Here is a 14,241-nt window from a genome sequence, read left to right as displayed (position 1 = left end):
ATTACTTCTGTTTTACTCGATGAATTTCCGTCTATTCCTACGAACTGTGGCCTTTCTGACAGGAAATTACGAATCCAGTCGCACAACTGAGGCGATATTCCATAGGCACGCAGTTTGTTTAGAAGACGCTTGTGAGGAACGGTGTCGAAAGCCTTCTGGAAATCTAAAAATACAGAATCAGTTTTACATCTGCTGTATACAGTATGTGAGTATAAAGAGCTAGTTGTGTTCCAGAGTGTTCCTGAATCCGTGCTGACTACGTGTCAATAAATCGTTCTCTTCGAGGTAATTGATAATGATCGAACACAGTATATGTTTCAAAACCCTACTGCAAATCGACGTTAGTGATATAGGCCTGTAATTCAGCGGATTAATCCTACTTCCCTTTTTGGGTATTGGCGTGACTTGAGCAATTTTCCTGTCTTTAGGTGTGGATCATTCTGTGAGCGAGTGGTTGTATATAATTGCTGAATATGGAGCAATTTTATCAGCATACTCTAAGAGGAACCTGACTAGTATACAATATGGAACGGAGGCACTGCCTTTATTACATGATTTAAACTACTTTGCTACACCGAGGATATCTATTACTACGTTTCTCGTCTTGGCAGTTGCCCTTGATTGCAATTCAGGAATATTTACTTTGTTTTGTTTGGTGAAGGAGTTTCGGAAAACCGTGTTTAATAACTCTGCTTTTGTGGCACTGTGGTCTCCACAACTGAAACACGGCTCCACTTTCAGAAGCCGTCTCGGGACGCCTTTGCTGGATCGTGCAAAGGGCCGCCTACGAATTTTCTTTTATTTCGACTATCGTTACAAATCTTTGTCCTTTCAACGGGGTTTTCAACTTTGGAAATAAAAAAAAGTCCGCAGGGGCCAGGTCTGGCGAGTACGCAGGATGAGGTGGCACAGTGATTTCATGACCCTCCTCCTGTTCTTCCCACAGTGGTCCGCGAAGCAAAGGGCTCCTACTTTTGACAAGTGCTCACGTTAGTGGGCCTTGGGCAGTGTATATCAACTTTCTACTACAGGCTTGCTGGAAGCGGAAGTCTTCCAGGTTACAACACTCTCCTCTACTGACACTGTACCATTCTACATTACATATAAGTTCATAAGTGTCTGACATGCTGCAAATTTTTTTTTCGATCATCACAACATACCCATAAACAAGTTGCGAAAGTAAAATTCTATGTACCGACTTGCCAGAAAATCCTAGGGAGTTCTGGTCTTACGTTAAATCAGTAAGTGGATCGAAACAGCATATCTAGACACTCTGGGATGATAATGGCATTGAAACAGAGGATGACACGCGTAAAGCTGAAGTACTAAACACCTTTTTCCAAAGCTGTTTCACAGAGAAACACCGCACTGCAGTTCCTTCTCTAAATCCTCGCACGAACGAAAAAATGGCTGACATCGAAATAAGTGTTCAAGGATTAGAAAAGCAACTGAAATCACTCAACAGAAGAAAGTTCTCTGGACCAGACGGGATACTAATTCGATTCTACACAGAGTACGCGAAAGAACTTGCCCCCCTTCTGACAGCCGTGTACCGCAAGTCTCCAGAGGAACGGAAGGTTCCAAATGATTGGAAAAGAGCACAGGTAGTTCCAGTTTTCAAGAAGGGTCGTCGAGCAGATGCGCAAAACTATATGCCTATATGAAACTTCCTGGCAGATTAAAACTGTGTGCCCGACCGAGACTCGAACTCGGGACCTTTGCCTTTCGCGGGCAAGTGCTCTACCAACTGAGCTACCGGAGCACGACTCACGCCCGGTACTCACAGCTTTATTTCTGCCAGTACCTCGTCTCCTACCTTCCAAACTTTACAGAAGCTCTCCTGTGAACCTTGCAGAACTAGCATTCAAAGAAAGGATATTGCGGAGACATGGCTTAGCCACAGCCTGGGGGATGTTTCCAGAGTGAGATTTTCACTCTGCAGCGAAGTGTGCGCTGACATGAAACTTCCTGCCTATATCTCTGACATCGATCTGTTGTACAATTTTAGAAAATGTTTTTTTCTAGCATAACATGTCATTTCTGGAAACCCAGAATCTACTCTGTAGGAATCAACATGGATTCCGGAAATAGCGATCGTATGAGACCCAACACGCTTTATTTGTTCATGAGACCCAGAAAATATTAGATACAGGCTCCCAGGTAGATGCCATTTTCCTTGGCTTCCGGAAGGCGTTCGATACAGTTCCTCACTGTCGCCTGATAAACAAAGTAAGAGCCTACGGAATATCAGACCAGCTGTGTGGCTGGATTGAAGAGTTTTTAGGAAACAGAACACAGCATGTTGTTATCAATGGAGAGACGTCTACAGACGTTAAAATAACCTCTGGCGTGCCATAGGGGAGTGTTATGGGACCATTGCTTTTCGCAGTATATATAAATGACCTAGTAGATAGTGTCGGAAGTTCCATGCGGCTTTTCGCGGATGATGCTGTAGTATACAGAGAAGTTGCAGCATTAGAAAATTGCAGCGAAATGCAGGAAGATCTGCAGCGGATAGGCACTCGGTGCAGGGAGTGGCAACTGATCCTTAACATAGACAAATGTAATGTACTGCGAATACAAAGAACAAAGAATCCTTTATTGTACGATTATATGATAGCGGAACAAACACTGGTAGCAGTTACTTCTGTAAAATATCTGGGAGTATGCGTACGGAACGATTTGAAGTGGAATGATCATATAAAATTAATTGTTGGTAAGGCGGGTGCCAGGTTGAGATTCATTGGGAGAGTCCTTAGAAAATGTAGTCCATCAACAATGGTGGTGGCTTACAAAACGCTCGTTCGACCTATACTTGAGTATTGCTCATCAGTGTGGGATCCGTACCAGGTCGGATTGACGGAGGAGATAGAGAAGATACAAAGAAGAGCGGCGCGTTTCAAAAATGGCTCTGAGCACTATGGGACTTAGCTGCTATGGTCGTCAGTCCCATAGAACTTAGAACTACTTAAACCTAACTAACCTAAGGACATCAGACACATCCATCCCCGAGGCAGAATTCGAACCTGCGACCGTAGCGGTCGCGCGGTTCCAGGCTGTAGTGCCTAGAACCGCTCGGCCACTCCGGCCGGCACGGCGCGTTTCGTCACAGGGTTATTTGGTAAGCGTGATAGCGTTACGGAGATGTTTAGCAAACTCAAGTGGCAGACTCTGCAAGAGAGGCGCTCTGCATCGCGGTGTAGCTTGCTGTCCAGGTTTCGAGAGGGTGCGTTTCTGGATGAGGTATCGAATATATTGCTTCCCCCTACTTATACCTCCCGAGGAGATCACGAATGTAAAATTAGAGAGATTAGAGCGCGCACGGAGGCTTTCCGGCAGTCGTTCTTCCCGCGACTGGAACAGGAAAGGGAGGTAACGACAGTGGCATGCAAAGTGCCCTCCGCCACACACCGTTGGGTGGCTTGCGGAGTATAAAGGTAGATGTAGATGTAGTGGCAGAGAGAGAGAAAGAGAGAGAGAGTGAGAGAGAGAGAGAGAAAGTAGAGGAGGAAAGACTGCGTGTAGCTTATGACGCTATAAAATTAAAAGTGGATACGTAGCGACAGTCCATTAGCTTTTCACGTCGCGACGTTGGCAGCACTGCTTATAGCATATTAATTCACCCCGGCAGCTGCCGGCGTCTGCTGTTGACGGTGGCGGCTCGGAGATTGCCGGGGCGTTGCTATCGGGAAGGGTGGGTGGGTAGGATGGGGCGAAGCGAGTCCGCGGAAAAGCGATTAAAGAAAAAAAAAAGTGGTTTGGCGGAAGAGGGGAGACGTGTCGCGGCACGGAAAATTCTGCGGGAAAGCGACGTCGCCGGCCCAGCGGAGGGGGGACCGTGGAAATTTTTAACGACGCCCGCAAGGCAGAGCCGCACCCGGCGAGTTGAGTTTTTGTCTCGCTCTTTGTTTGCGTCTTCCTTCCCCGCACTCTGCGCCTCCTTTATCCGAGAAGAACAGCACACACAGGAACGGTGCGGGTAGAAAAAAAATCCGCCAGCAGATCCGCAGATTAATTCCGACGTAACAACTCCGAACTGTTACTGCGTAGCGGCAAACTGTGCTGAAGCTGTGCCGCGAACTTTTGGCTTACGAGAGGCTCTTGTTAAATAAGGGCCTCGAGGATGTCGAGGTGATCAGTTTTAAATTCGAATTTATTTTAGCTTCAGACGAAGCAAATGTTGAGTTACAGGACTGAGCCCTAACATAAGGGGCGATCAAGAAGTTTCCGTTCGAAGACCGTAAACTATAGACCTTGTTGTTGTTGTTGTTGTCTTCAGTCCTGAGACTGGTTTGATGCAGCTCTACATGCTACTCTATCCTGTGCAAGCTTCTTCATCTCCCAGTACCTACTGCAACCTACATCCTTCTGTATCTGTTTAGTGTATTCATCTCTTGGTCTCCCTCTACGATTTTTACCCTCCACGCTACCCTCCAATATTAAATTGCTGATCCCTCGATGCCTCAGAACTTGTTCTACGAACCGATCCCTTCTTCTAGCCAAGTTGTGCCACAAACTTCTCTTCTCCCCAATCCTATTCAATACCTCCTCATTAGTTACGTGATCTACCCATCTAATCCTCAGCATTCTTGTGTAGCACCACATTTCGAAAGCTTCTATTCTCTTCTTGTCCAAACTATTTATCGTCCATGTTTCACTTCCATACATGGCTACTCTCCATACAAATACTTTCAAAACGACTTCCTGACACTTAAATCAATACTCGTTGTTAACAAATTTCTCTTCTTCAGAAACGCTTTGCTTGCCATTGCCAGTCTACATTTTATATTCTCTCTATTTCGACCATCATCAGTTATTTTGCTCCCCAAATAGCAAAACCCACCATTGTAGCCGCAATAACTGATCTAACAACTGTGTCAGACATGTGTTGTCTGCCGGCTATAGTGGCCGATCGGTTCTAGGCGCTAGAGTCTGGAACCGCGCGACCGCTACGGTCGCAGGTTCGAATCCTGCCTTCATGGATGTGTGTGATGTCCTTAGGTTAGTTAGATTTAAGTAGTTCAAAGTTCTAGGGGACTGATGACCTCAGAAGTTGAGTCCCATAGTGCTCAGAGCCAGTTTGTTATATAGGCATTGGCGACCACAGCGTCGAATTCTGCCTGTTTACATATCTCTGCATTTGAATGCGCATGCATGTACCAGCTTCTTTGGCGCTTCAGTGTACTTCTCAAATGAAACAAATTGCGAAAAATTGGTTTGGTCAGGGACACATCAACGTCAGGAGCTCAGTGAATAGGCAGGAAAGCACAATCCATAAATGTAAATAAACATGAATTTGAATAATTCATATACCAGAGATACAATTAATGATGGCAGACTTTTTCGATTGTTCTAAACCTCGTACTTTCTGAAAGGATGGCAACGGCGCCACAGTTTCTGCCGAAATGGGCAGAGCAGGGATTGTCTTTAGCAAGCTTCAGGACGGTGTAGGCAACCCGCATCACAGCAGATACTGTGGCACCGCTTCAGTTTTTTAAACTCTTTAAGTACGTGTAAGGTTTACAGTAGTGAAACGATGTCTGCGATCAGTAATTATACATATAGTTTTCTTTTCGGTACAAAAAACATACATGTGCCATTTAAACAAACAAAAAAAAAATACAAAAAAAAAGAAAAGAAAACGCAACTGTGTTTTGAAAGTGATGTTCGTTTACTTGTAGGGGCTGTGCATTCCTGCCAATGTGAGAGCCCCCGACATAGATACATCCCTGCGCAACTGCATTCTTCACATGTTTTTTAATTTCGGAAATATGTGAGATGGCAAATTTAGGCGCGACATACTGCGTATACTTACACCGATGAGCCACAACATTATAACGATCTGCTTGCCTGTCCGTCTTTGGAACGAAGTGCATGGCTGATCCTGTGTATCGTGGATCCGATAGTTTGTTGATAGGTTTGTGGAGGTATGTGGCATTAGATGTGTAAACGCGGGTCACATAATTCGCGTAAATAACGGGCCGCTGATTTGCGTACTCGGTGATGGCGCCCGATAGTGACCCAGATGGGTTCCATAGGACTTACATCGGGCGAATTTGGTCGCCGAGACATCAACGTGAGTTCACTATAATGCTGCTCAAGCCACTGTAGCATGGATGATCTACCTTCGAGACACAGTCAGTTATAATGTTAAAAGATGTCATCAAATGCTTCAAATGGCTCTGAGCACTATGGAACTTAACATCTGAGGTCATCAGTTCCCTAGAACTTAGAACTACTCAAATCTTACTAACCTAAGGACATTACACACATCCATATCCGAGGCAGGATTCGAATCTGCGACCGTCGCGGTCGCTCGGTTCCAGACTGAAGCGCCTAAAACCGCTCGGTCACACCAGCCGGCAAAGATATCATCGATGTCGGAGAAGATGTCAAGCACGGAGGTTCAAAATGGCTCTGAGCACTATGGGACTTCACTGGTAAGGTCATCAGACTCTAAGCTTATACACTAGTTGTTGTGTCTAGGCAACACAGCCTAGACACAATGAGAGGAAGCCGAAAGGCACGCGCTTAAACTCACGCAGGCTGGCGTGAGGTCTGAAACGGGATACGTAATGAATGCTATAAAGAAAAGTACGTAGCTGCTGGAATACTTAACTTTAATCCATAATCGGTTTACATCGCTCTTGTAGAGATATAATCTCCATTTCACTATACAATGGTAATGGCGCCTTGCTAGGTCGTAGCCAATGTAGCTGAAGGCTATGCTAACTATCGTCTCGCCAAATGAGAGCGTAATTCTCAGTGAACCATTGCTATGAACGTCGGCTGTACAACTGGGGCGAGTGCTAGTACGTCTCTCTAGACCTGCCGTGTGGTGGCGCTCGGTCTGCAATCACTGACAGTGGCGACACGCGGGTCCGACGTATACTAACGGACCGCGGCCGATTTAAAAGCTACCACCTAGCAAGTGTGGTGTGTGGCGGTGACACCACACTAGTTAACCTAAATTATCCTAAGGACAAACACACACACCCATGCCCGAGGGAGGAGTCGAACCTCCGCCGGGACCAGCCGCACAGTCCATGACTGCAGAGCCTTAGATGAAGCACAGAGGGATGCAGGTTGTTCGCAGCTGTCAGCGTGTCTTCGATTACTACCGCAGGTCTCGTGCAAGTGCAGGAGAGTGTCTCCCATAGCGTAATACAGCTGCCACCAGCCTGCGTCCGTGGCGCGCTGCACGTTTCCGGCCGCCGTTGACCTCAATGACGGCGTTCATGGCGACGACCATCGACCTAGTGTAGCAAAAATGTTATCTATCCGAAGAGCCGATACGTTTGCACTGATCGACGCTCGAATCCGGATGGTCCCTTGCCCACTCCAATCGTAATTGCGGATGTCGTTGGGTCAACGTGTAAACACATAGGGGTGGTGTGCTGAAGAACTCCATGTTCAGCTGTGCACAAAGGACGGTGTGCTCCGAAACACGTGTGCGTGCACCAGGATTGTGCTCTTTCGGCAGAGATGCCACAGACCAACACCTATCCTACTTTACAGAGCAGACAAGCCGCTGAACCCTACGTTCTGTGAAGAATCATGGACGTCCTACCATTTGGTGCCTAGTGGTAATTTAACTGTCCTTCTACTTCTTTCCGTAAACGCTCACGACAGTAGCACGTGAACATTCGACCAGTTTCGCCCTTTTTGAGAAGGTTGTTCACAGGCTATACGTAATAAGAATCTGCCCTTTGTCGAAGTAGCTTATCTCAGTGAATTTGCCCATTTGGAGCCGACATCTTCGCTAGGGTGGTCTCCAGTCCGTGTCTGCTCCGCTTACATACTTTTGCTACCGCGTCATGTGCCCCAAACGCCACAACGCGGCGTCCAACGTCGCCGTGAGCAGTGGCCATAATGTTTTGGATGATTAATGTATATACAGGATACAATGAAGAGCTGTGTAGCCTATTCCTGTTCGAAGGTATATTGGAATATTGTGAGACAGTTTGATGTACACGGGCTACAACTTTTCGATATTTTTAGGTACAATGAAAACAAAACTTTTCATTATACAAGGTAGTCCATTGATAGTGACCGGGCCAAATATCTCACGAAATAAGCATCAAACGAAAACACTACAAAGAACGAAAACGAAACTTGTCTAGCTTGAAGGGGAAAGCAGATGGCGCTATGGTTGTCCCGCTAGATTCTACCGCCATAGGTCAAACGGATATCAACTGCGTTTTTTAAAAAATACGAACCCCCATTTTTAGTACATATTCGTGTAGTACGTAAGGAAATATGAATGTTTTAGTTGGGCCACTTTTTTCGCTTTGTGATAAATGGCGCTGTAATAGTCACAAACGTATAAGTACGTGGTATCACGTAACATTCCGCCAGTGCGGACGGTATTTGCTTCGTGATACATTACCCGTGTTAAAATGGACCGTTTACCAATTGCGGAAAAGGTCGATATCGTGTTGATGTATGGCTATTGTGATCAAAATGCCCACCGGACGTGTGGTATGTATGCTGCTCCGTATCCTGGACGACATCATCCAAGTGTCCGGACCGTTCGCCGGATAATTAACTTATTTAAGGAAACAGGAAGTGTTCAGCCACATGTGAAACGTCAACCACGACCTGCAAGAAATGATGAAGCCCAAGTAGGTGTTTTAGCTGCTGTTGCGGCTAATCCGCACATCAGTAGCAGACAAATTGCACGAGAATCGGGAATCTCAAAAACGCCGGTGTTGAGAATGCTACATCAACATCGATTGCACCCGTACCATATTTCTATGCACCAGGAATTTCATGGGGACGACTTTGAACGTCGTATACGGTTCTGTCACTGGGCACAAGACGAAGCGTCATTCACCAACAGCGGTAACGTAAACCGCCATAATATGGACTATTGGGCAACCGAGAATCCACGACGGCTACGACAAGCGGAACATCAGCGACCTTGGCGGGTTAATTCATGGTGCGGCATTATGGGAGGAACGATAATTGGGCCCCATTTTATCGATGGCAATCTAAATGGTGCAATGTATGCTGATTTCCGACGTAATGTTCTACCGATGTTACTACAAGATGTTTCACTGCATGGCAGAATGGCGATGTACTTCCAACGTGATGGATGTCCGGCACATAGCTCGCGTGCGGTTGAAGCGGTGTTGAATAGCATATTTCATGCAGGTGGATTGGTCGTCGAAGCACCATACCGTGGCCCGCACGTTCACCGGATCTGACGTTCCCGGATTTCTTCCTGTGGGGAAAGTTGAAGGATATTTGCTATCGTAAACCATCGACAACGCCTGAGAACATGCGTCAACGCATTGTCCTTGCACGTGCGAACATTACGGAATGCCGGCAGGAGTGGCCGAGCGTTTCTAGGCGCTACAGTGTGGAACCGAGCGACCGCTACGGCCGCAGGTTCGAAACCTGCCTCGAGCACGGATGTGTGTGATGTCCTTAGGTTAGTTAGGTTTAATTAGTTCTAAGTTCTAGGCGACTGATGACCTCAGAATTTAAGTCGCATAGTGCTCAGAGCCATTTGAACCATTTTGAACATTACGGAAGGCGAACTACTCGCTGTTGGGAGGAATGTCGTATACGTATTGCCAAATGCACTGAGGTTGACGGACATCATTTTGAGCTTTTATTGCATTAATGTGGTATTTACAGGTAATCACGCTGTAACAGCATGCGTTCTCGGAAATGATAAGTTCACAAAGGTACATGTATCAAATTGGAACAACCGAAATAAAATGTTCAAACGTACCTACGTTCTGTATTTTAATTTAAAAAAACCTACCTGTTACCAACTGCTCGCCTAAAATTGTGAGCCGTATGTTTGTGACTATTACAGCGCCATCTATCACAAAGCGAAAATAGTGGTCCAACTAGAACATTCATATTTCTTTACGTAGTACACGAATATGTAATAATAAATGGGGGTTCCTATTTTTTTAAAAACGCAGTTGATATCTGTTTGGTCTATGGCAGCGCCATCTAGCGGGCCAACCATAGCGTCAATCTGGTTTCCCCCTTCAAGCTAGACAAGTTTAGTTCTTTGTAGGTTTTTAGTTTGACTCTATTTCGTGTGGTATTTGGCCCGGTCACGATGAATGGACCACTCTGTATAGTAGTATAGATCATTTCCTTCACACTGGCTTTGGGATGGTGTAGAAAAGAAAATCGGTGGTATTGTTTCGGTGTTTCCTCCGCCATGCTGAGTGCAGTGGCTTACGGAGTGTATGCGCGGATGTAGACATTAGACGTGGGGGGGCAGATTGTTAAGGGGCTCCGGAACGCCCTATACTTGCAATGTTAAAATAATGCTTATAAATTACATCTTTCCTCACAAAGTATTTGAGGTACGAAGTTGAACTTTTTACAGATTATTTATTGGAATATGGGCTACAACTTCACACAGGGATTTTACAAAATTTTAGTTCAGTTATTAAAGATGATTTTTTTTCAATTGTAATGAAAATTCACAACATTTTTTTGCAATTTTTTATTTATGTATTCAAAAATATGCAGTTTTTTGGAAAAAGGCTGTGTTAAATTATGCAGAAGGTACTGTGTAACATTTACTGAAAGTTTGAAACAAATATGTTTGGAAGATCCTTAGAAAACATGTAATTAGTATGAGAAAATAAAAGTTTTGGGAATCGAGCGACAAAGATTGGATTAACTTTTTAGTGCATTCCAGGTCCATAGGATGGATTATCTTCATCCTCTGCAAACTCCTCCTCCAGCTTCCTCTTGTTCCTCCTCCTGTTTAATCTTGCTTGTATTTCTAGACTCTTTACAGCCCTGTCTGCAGCCCGAAGGCGTTCCTTGTCTAAAGCAAGGATCGCTCGTTGTTGTGTTCGTAGATTTTGCTACCATTTTCTTCAGTTGCAGTTACTGCAACACTGTTCCAAAAGGTGGTCATGTATGAACACTTATCACATTTCAGTTTATTTCACTAGCAAGTCCTACGTGCTTTATTATGGAGAGTTCCAGACCAACTTCACTACAATGAATACATCTTACACAGTTTGAAAAAATTCCTTTGAGAACCGACATATCAAATATTTCATTCACACCCGATTCGCCCATAAAACATTCATAGTTTTCACTCAGTGAACCAAGCTTCTTCTGTGAAGTATTTTCTTTCCCACTTTGACTGCTATGGGCAGGTGTACTTGAGAGGTTAGGTTCACTCACTTGATTATCGTCTTTATTGTTTACAGTAATAACACATACCTGTGGCTTTCCAACATTTCTCCTTTTCTTAAAAGCCTTCAGAGGATTTCTAATAACTTTACTTTTACTCATTATTATACTTCAACAAAACAGAGACTCAAGAAACAGAATTAATTACGAATATTTTCGAGATAACGACAGAGTAAATAAACATGAAACAATCGACAATCACAGCAGCGATATATATTGAACCATCACAGGTTAGCCACAACACATGCTTTATCTCACATCACTAAAATGTACCTGATGAACACGGACGTTAATAATAACACCATTTGACAGCAGTTTAACAGCGCCACAGTGGGTCACGCCCATGTAGAACACATTTCAAAAAAAAATTTAAAAATAGTTGTAGTTTTCGGAATTGAATAAATTATGTATCTATTAAAAGGTAATAGTCTGCAGATTCAGAAAACGCAGAAAAGTAAAAATTGAACTTTTCATGATTTTGAGCCTTTCCGGAGCCCCTTAACGCAGGGCACGTACAGCCGGCCCTGACCCGGGCTGCAGAAATACGTGGCCGCACGCCGCAGCGGAGTGCGTGGACACCCCTGGGTGCGACTAGGCCGCCCCGGGGGCGCAGTTGTGGTTCCGGGCTGCGATACGTCACGCAGCCGCAACAAACGCCGGCCATTACCGCGGACCGCCAGGGGGCGGCACGAGGCACAGCAAACGCGGCGCCAGCCTGCACCCCGGCTGTGAATCCAGTCTGCTTGTGACCGTTAAAATCGCAACAGCAGGAAGAGTGGCAAATAAACGGGGACCAGCTGAGCAACAGTATCCGGGCGTCACTATGCAGTGACCGCTGGGTGTCACGTTAGGTTTTAATAAGGGTGTGAGCCCCTCCACGCTCGCACAAGCATGGTGACCAACTCAAAAGATCTACTGTCACCTCTGCATTGTTAGTGGCCGACTTCAATATCCACAGCCGTGATCCTGCCGACCTCCGGCGGTGGCATCAGTTTCTCACCACTCTCCAGGGAGACCTGGTTCCCCTGCCCCAGCACACCCGGCCCGAATCCAACACCACTCCTGATGTAGTCCTTGCCTCTCCCAACCTTCTTGGGCGCATCACCGCGGATGTCCTTGACCTCATTGGCAGTGACCATGCTCCTGTCCTCCTCACTATCTCTAACGGTCGCCATCCCCGCCACACTCCTCGCCCTGACGTCCCTCCTAAACTTGTCCATGATTACTCCCGTGCCAACTGGGATGCCTACCGGGATTCCATTCACACCCAGGTTGACAGCCACGACCTTACCCTCCAGTCTCCTGATGACATCTCTCGCACTGCTGCCTTCCTGCACCAGACCTTGTCTGACGCCGTCGCCACCCATATCCCCACCAAAGCCATCCACCCTCACCGCCCTGCCCTGCCTCCACAGGCCGTCCTTCTCCTTCGGGAGTCCCGCCGCCTCTACCGCTCTTTTCTCCGCACTCGTGACCGGGATACACTTACCCGCCACCGGCAATTACAGCGACACATCCGCAACCTGCTTGTTGCGAAGAAACGCCGAGCCTGGCGCCAGACATGTACACACCTCAACACCACGCTCCCCATCAACTCTTCCAAGTATTGGTCTGCTTTCCACCGCCTTACTGGGAAACGCCCCACCCCCCAGTACCCTCTCCTCCTTAATGACCGTCCCTTTCCTGACAACCTCAGTAAGGCCAACCACTTTGCCTCCCACCTCTCTGATGTTTTTTCCATCCCAGATGATCCCCACTTTGATTATTCCCTCTTCCCTGATGTCGTGGACCGTACGGATACCTCTGTTCCTCCCCTTGCTCCTAGCTTCCAGTACTTGGGCCACACCCCACCATCTGCACTTAACACTCCCATCACTACATAGGACATCAGCCTCACACTCCGCACTAAACGCAACACTGCTCCCGGCCACGACTGCGTTACCTACCGCCACCTCAAACACTGCCCTCCCTCCTTCCTTTCCCTCCTTGCCGCCCTCTACAATGTCATCCTTGCCACTGGCTTCTATCCCGACCTGTGGAAAACCTCCCGTATCCTGATGTTCTCCAAACCCAATAAGCCTCCATCTGATGCCTCTTCCTATCGTCCTATCTGTCTCACGTCGGTGTTCAGCAAGCTCTTGGAATCCATCCTTTCCCGGCGCATCCATCTCCACCTCCACCAAAACCACCTCCTCCCAAACACCCAATGTGGCTTTCGACCTTCCTTCTCTGCTGATGACCAACTCCTCCGCCTCACTCATCTCCTCTCCCTCCAGCTTAACTCCCGTTGCTCCGCCATTTTTGTCTCACTTGACCTTGAAAAGGCCTACGACCGTGTCTGGCATCCCGGTCTCCTGTTTAAACTCCAAACCTACGCCCTTCCTATCAACTACATCCGTCTGGTGGCCTCCTTCCTCTCCCGCCGCCCCTCCTACGTTACCATCCATCATGCCAATTCCCGCACCTTCTACCCCTCTGCCGGTGTGCCCCAGGGCTCTGTCCTCTCCCCTCTCCTCTACCTCCTGTACACGGCCGATATGCCCCAACCCCCCCCTCCAGTGCACCTCTTGCAATATGCTGATGACACCGCATTCCTCGCCCTCGCTCCTACCCTCCAACGGTCCCAACGCCTTCTCCAGAATCACCTTGACCTTTTTTCTGCATGGTGTAACCAATGGCTCCTGAAACTAAATCCTTCCAAGACCCAGGCAATCATCGTAGGTCGTACCACTCGCTCCTTCCGGCTCCTGGATTTCTCCCTTACTGTCTGCGCACGTCCTGTCCGTCTCACCCCCACCCTCACCTACCTTGGCCTCACCATTGACCGTCACCTCACCTGGATCCCTCATCTCCGATCCATCCAATCCAAAGCCCACAACCGCCTCCGCCTCCTCAAACTCCTCTCTGGCCGGACATGGGGGTTGCACCCCTCCACCATCCTCCACACCTACAAATCCTTAATCCGTCCCATCCTCTGTTATGCCAGTCCTGCCTGGATATCTGCCCCCCCCCAAATTCTATCAGTCCCTCCAGATCCTTGAGCGTCATGCACTC

At 47.0% G+C, this 14,241-nt stretch overlaps 1 protein-coding gene and 1 non-coding gene across 2 annotated transcripts in view; one reads left to right on the top strand and one right to left on the bottom strand.

The window, feature by feature from the left end:
- The window catches only part of LOC124552681 (acetylcholinesterase-like), a gene marked incomplete at its 5' end in the record, with an annotated part of 512,360 nt that overhangs the window by 332,082 nt on the left and 166,037 nt on the right, over positions 1-14,241 (top strand). The gene's annotated exons all lie outside the window — the stretch shown is intronic.
- On the bottom strand, positions 1,689-1,763 carry Trnas-cga. Its single transcript has one exon. It is a non-coding gene; the product is annotated as a tRNA-Ser (tRNA).

Source organism: Schistocerca americana, chromosome 10 (genome assembly GCF_021461395.2).
Source record: "Schistocerca americana isolate TAMUIC-IGC-003095 chromosome 10, iqSchAmer2.1, whole genome shotgun sequence".
Classification (NCBI taxonomy): domain Eukaryota; kingdom Metazoa; phylum Arthropoda; class Insecta; order Orthoptera; family Acrididae; genus Schistocerca; species Schistocerca americana.
This window is presented reverse-complemented; position numbering and strand designations above follow the sequence as displayed.